Consider the following 6,581-nt stretch of genomic DNA (forward strand, 5'->3'; position numbering starts at 1 on the left):
TCCTCCTCCTCCTTCTATTTCCCCATCTCGCCTTCTACCCTATTGGTTGTTGGTTCGTGCCCGGACATACCCACGTTTCACCCAGCTGTGATTGGGTACCTAACGTGACGGTTGGGGAGTGAAAGGTAGTCTAATGCAGTGCCGATAAAGAGGATTTATCTGCAGTATGTTATATCCGCACTGCCCCTAACGGACCATTTGGCTTAAGGGAACGACTTTCCCTTCTCACCAAACACGGTAAATATCACGGACGGTACTTAGTGTGACCATGGCGGTGTGTATCACGGACGGTACTTAGTGTGGCCATGGCGGTGTGTATCACGGACGGTACTTAATGTGGCCATGACGGTGTGTATCACGAACGGTACTTAGTGTGGCCATGGCGGTAAGTATCACGGACGGTACTTAATGTGGCCATGGCGGTGTGTACCACGAACGGTACTTAGTGTGGCCATGGCGGTAGTGTATCACGGACGGTACTTAATGTACGCGGTATCACGGACGCAGTATTAATGTGCCATGGCGTAAGTATCACGGACGGTACTTAATGTGGCCAAGGCGGTGTGTATCACGGACGGTACTTAATGCGGTACATGGCGGTGTATATCACGACGGTACTTTGTGGTAGAGAGAGAGGGATGATGAGGTAGAGGAGCAGTAGGGGATAAAGTTATTTTCATTTTATGTGGTTCACTTGACACAGCGTGGCCAGATGGACTACCCCTAGAGACATCAAGTCAGCCTCACCCTCCCTCCTGCTACCCTCATCCTCTCTTCCCTGTCACTTTCCACCCTGCCACCCTCACCCTCTTCCCTGCCACCCTCACCCTCCACTCTGCCACTTTCTTCCCTCCCACTTTCACCCTCTTCCCTGCCACCCTCACCCTCCACTCTGCCACTTTCTTCCCTGCCACTCTTCACTCTCCACCCTGCCACCCTCCCTGCCATCCTGCCACCTTCTTCCCTACCAACCGGCTCATATAAATATTAAATATTTCTTCTGGTTCATTTAAATTTACAGACCTCTTTTACAATTATAAGGTAACTAAACTATACCTCAATTAGGCTAGATTAGGTAAGGTAAGGTAAGGTAAGGTAAGGTAAGGTAAGGTAAGGTAAGGTAAGGTAAGGTAAGGTAAGGTAAGGTAAGGTAAGGTAAGGTAAGGTAAGGTTAGGTTAGGTAAGGTAAGGTAAGGTAAGGTAAGGTAAGGTAAGGTAAGGTAAGGTAAGGTTAGGTTAGGTTAGATTAGGTTAGGTTAGGTTAGGTTAGATTGAGGAAGATTAGGTTAGGTTGGGGTTAAGTAAGGTATTGTTTGGTCAGGTTACCTTGGCAGTACACACACACACACACACACACGCACACACGCGGGAACTGTGTGAGAGGAGTGTATTGCTGTTAGTGCCAGTAGAATGGTGAGGTAATGAAGCGTGGTGGTGGTGACAGTGATGGTGGTGGTGATAGTGATGGTGATGATAGTGATGGTGGTGGTGATAAGAGATGATGATGATGGTTGACAGGAGAGTAAGAAGGATGAAGAAGTGTGAGATAGATAGGAAATAAAATGAAACAGTTGTGGAAGATAGATTGATAGATAAATAGATAGATAAACCGAAAGATAGAAACATTGGTAGAATATTTAGTCAGTAAAATCGTCATACAACTTGTCTATATTCTTCATGTATACAGTATAGACAATGCCGGCATAGATCGAGAATACAAAGAAACACAGAAGTACCCTATAGTCTTTGTTGACTATGGGGGAGGAGGCGCTAACTTCACAGTGCCAAGGTAGTGTTTATGGGAGTGCCTGTAGGGGGAGGTAAACAAGGTGGCAGTAAGGTTCAAGGACACACCAGTCACAGATGGAATAGATGGAGGAATATTGAGCAAGCATAAAAAAAAACCTTAGAGGGGGTGATGCAGGGTAGTGTTCTGAGTCCTGTACTGTTTATTGTGATTATGGAGACGATGAGAACAGGTGGGAAAGGGAAGTATTCTAGTTGTTTTGTTAGGATGATCTGCTGGTGTAATGGGTACCACCTTCAGGAGTTATTGGGTTGTGGTATGGAGGATGGCAAGTGGAAGAAAAGTTGTACGGGAAGGTGTTGAGTTGTGTTGTGCCTCCAGCCGACCTGTGCTGTACGTCGCGGATCAACAGCAGGTGTGTGAGGATAACAGGAGTTAGGGCGCTGGTAACAAGACTGTATGAGTTAGGAGAGGAGACTAGAGTGTAATAAACTTTGACGGGTAGACTGAAGTGGACGGGGTATATATGCAGTGGGTGGAGGAGGGAAGGCTGGTGAAGAGTGGGTGATTGAGCAGAGGGGAGGTGGAGAAGAGAGCCGAGGGCCTAGGCTGACTTAGCAGGACTGTGTTAGGAGGGACTTACAGTGATGATGATGATGATGGAGGCAGGAGGAGTAATAAACAGGGAGGAGACAGCTATAGAAAGATGATAAATTGAACCTGTATTATAATTAATCTTACATTTTCGTAATATTGTTTGGTGCTTAGTGATAATATGTATTAATAAAACTCTCCAGCTCTCCAAAAGTCTCCAGAACACGTGATATATTAATTAAAGTTTGCTTAATGATTAATCAGCTGTTGAGAGCTGAGTAAAGCTTGTTGAGAAGGTTGGAGTATTTACTCTCTGGATGAGCCGTAGGATGTGACGTCATGAGCTGGATGATGTGACGTCATGATGGCCGCTGCCAGCGTTTGGGTGAAGATCCTCGAGCGTAATTATGAGCCGTGAAGAATGGTTATGGCCGGATTACTCCAACCATCCCCCACCCAAACTTACATCACTAATGCTCTTACCAACCCCCGTGGATGATAAGTCGCCGCCTCACCAAGTCTGCCCCGTAAAAGAACACATCGAGCCGATATGAATTGATGAGCGGCCGTGGAAAATACTGGAACCTTGGGCCGCGGGTTCCCACGGTCGAGTTTCCCATGGCTCGCCCTCCCGTAAGATTACCCTCGGATCGAATGTTTTGGCCTTGCAATCACGGGATGGACGCGAGGCGAGGGTGTTTCTTGTGTGCTTGGTTATTAAGAGCTGGTGTAGTTCCCATCAGAGGTGTGGTATACGCCCCGGGGCCGCTGGGACACACACTATTGATCGTCACTGCTGGCCGCCCTGGGTGGAGCAGCGCTAGCAAGGCTTCTCAGTGCCCCGTCGCCTCGATCTTGTCCTTCTGCCGGGTTTTTCCCTGAAGTAACTTATCTACAGCAGTTATATTAAGCTTCTCCGTGCAATGTCCACGTCAATTAAGCCATTAGATATATTTAGTACATTCTGTCATGGCCAGTGTAGTGTAGAGGGGAATTTAATTCACGATTCTCTAAGACTCTTGATCTGCTGCGGTGGTCTTGTACCTGTTCTCATAGTCAAGTCCGCGCCATTTATACAGAAACAACAATACAGGTACAAGTTTAGGTACAGTAGCAAGTACAGGAGCAAGCTCAAATACAAGTACCTTACAGGAAGAGGTTTAGAAACAAGTATGTGAAACAACCTTAGATACAAGTACAGGGACAAGTATAGGTACAATTACAATACAAGTACAGTTGCGAATTTAGGTACAACTACAATTACAAGTACAGAAACAAGTATAGAGACAATAACTTGCTCAGAGAATGACATAAATTTGTAGGGCATGACCTTATTTACCTAATGACTACCCAACTAGAGGTTGCCATGCCGCGGGAAGGAGGGCAGTGGCCTGTGCAAAATCCCTCCATTGTTCCTGATTGATTTGTCTAAGCTCTTTGGGGTTATTTTGAAGCTCAGTATTGTTCTTTATTCCACAGCTTGGTAGACTGTCCCATAGGCCTACTACTCTGTACGTTCACTTGCTTGTAAAGATGATAATAAGCTGCCTCTACCTGTAGTTTACATGTGAGGTGCTGACTCATTTATGTGAGTTTCGTATGTAACTTTTTATGTATGTATGTATGTATGTATGTATGTAAACGTGGATGTATATGAGTAATAATGTATGTTTGTGTGTATGTATATTTATATGCATGCATGGGATGATGGGAGTATGTATACAGTATAAGTGAATATGTATGCATGCTCGATTCTAAATGGAAAACACTTAAAACTGGTATCTAATACAACAATATATTTACTCGCGCATGAAAAATGTATTAAAATTATTTAAAAGTTGCATTAATCAACACCAAGCAAGCCGTTTAAGTAAGTTAGTTGAATACATTGTCATAAATCTATATATTAGGAGGATTTTTTTTTAACTTAGGAACTTTTAACATTCCGTGTTTATGTGGCAGCTTCAGTGAGTTGGTTAAACGCGTTCGTCCACCTCCAGTTAAGAGTGAAAAATAGCGGTAATCAGTCAGTGTGGTGGGCTGGTTGGCTAACAGGTCCCAAGGGTCGCCGTGGGTCAACCAGCACTCACTCTACCACCAGGCTCAGAGGTTACTAGTTTAATGTTTTCTCCCTAAATGGAAATGTAACAACGTTCAGTATCTATCTTGAGTAACTCATCCACAAAACCAAGATGGCGGGTAGTCAAATTAGAGTTTAAATTACTCTGGAAATATTATGTAAGAACCTTTGAGAAGTATTATTATAATTATTATTATTATTATTATCATTACTATTATTATTATTATTATTATTAATCATGTACTGTAGATATTAAAGAGTATTTCCATTTTGCCTTGACTGGAATCTTTGAAGCTAAATATTACGAAATTCCAAACATTCCCACCTTCAGTTATTCCTATTCCAGAGTCGTGGCTGGAACGTTGATTAAGAATTCCGGAGTGAGGGCGAATGTGGTGGAGGTGGTGTATTGGTGGTGGAGGTGGATTGGTGGTGGCTGTGGATTGGTGGTGGCTGTAGATTGGTGGTGGTGGATTGGTGGTGGTGAATTGGAGGTAGTGGATTAATGGTGATAGTGGTGGTTGTGTATTGGTGGTGGTAGCGGTAGCAGTGATGATGGCAGTGGTAGTAGTGGTGGTGGTTGTGGTAGTAGTAGTAGTGGTGTTGGTAAGGGTAGTAGTGATGGTGGAGATAGGGATGATAGTGGTAGTGGCAATGGTGGTAGTAGTGGTAGTAGAGTGCAGTATCCATGGCATGATCCCTGTGAGAGTTGAGGCAGCCAACAGCGTCACGATACATAACATGTTGACCCACACAAGCTGAACCAACATTAATACTCATTATCTGGCAGACACGTCCATATCTCTCCCTCCCCCGTGTCCGCGTGTCCAGCCCGGGGCCACAGGGACTAGAGAGGGACCTGTCTCTCTCCCCCTACAGGCGCGTGTCCAACCCCCAGGGGACACGCGCCGGACACGTGCTTCTTCACCACTACCCTGGGAACAACGCTGCCACGCCCACACCTACAACCCATACCCTACCTTCACCACGACACCTACACCCCACCCTCCCTCTCTCCACCACTACACCTACACCCCACCCTCCCTCTCTCCACCACTACACCTACACCCCACCCTCCCTCCACCCACCTCCCTCACCCATACCTCCTCTCCACCACTACATACACCCTCCCTCCCACCACTACACCAACACCCACATCCTCCCTCCACCTACACCTCACCCCATACCCTCCCTCTCTCCCCACACACCTACACCCACCTCTCCCTCCACCTCCACCCACACCCTCCCTCCACCACTACACCAACACCCACACCCTCCCTCACCCACTACCAACACCCCACCCTCCCTCCACTACACCAACACCCACACCCTCCCTCACACACACCCACACCCTCCCTCCCACACTACACCAACACCCACACCCTCCCTTCACCACTACACCAACACCACACCCTCCTCACCACTACACCCACCCACACCCTCCCTCCACCACTACACCAACACCCACCCTCCCTCCACCACTACACTACACCCCACCCTCCCTCCACCACTACACCCACCCCACCTCCTCCACTACACCAACACCCACACCCTCCCTCCACTACACCAACACCCACACCCTCCCTCCACCACTACACCAACACCCACCCCTCCCTCCACCACTACACCAACACCCACACCCTCCTCCACCACTACACCAACACCCACACCCTCCCTCCCACCACTCACCTACACCTCCTCCACCACTACACCAACACCCCACCCTCCTCCACTACACCTACACCCACCCTCCCTCCACCACTACACCCACCCCACCCTCCCTCCACCACTACACCCTCCCACCCCTCCACCCACCACCAACACCCACACCTCCCTCCACCACCTTCACACCAACACCCACACCCTCCCTCCACCACTCACACCAACACCCACACCCTCCCTCCACCACCACACCGAACACCCACACCCTCCCCCTCCACCACCACACCCCACACCCACACCCCTCCCTCCACCACTACACCAACACCCACACCCTCCACCACCACACCCAACCCACACCCTCCACCACCACACCAACACCCACACCCCACCACTCACACCCACACCCACACCCTCCTCCACCACTCACACCAACACCCACACCTCCCTCCACCACTACACCAACACCCACACCCTCCTCTCTCCACCACTACACCTACA

This window comes from Homarus americanus, unplaced genomic scaffold (genome assembly GCF_018991925.1).
Source record: "Homarus americanus isolate GMGI-L3 unplaced genomic scaffold, GMGI_Hamer_2.0 scaffold34345, whole genome shotgun sequence".
Classification (NCBI taxonomy): domain Eukaryota; kingdom Metazoa; phylum Arthropoda; class Malacostraca; order Decapoda; family Nephropidae; genus Homarus; species Homarus americanus.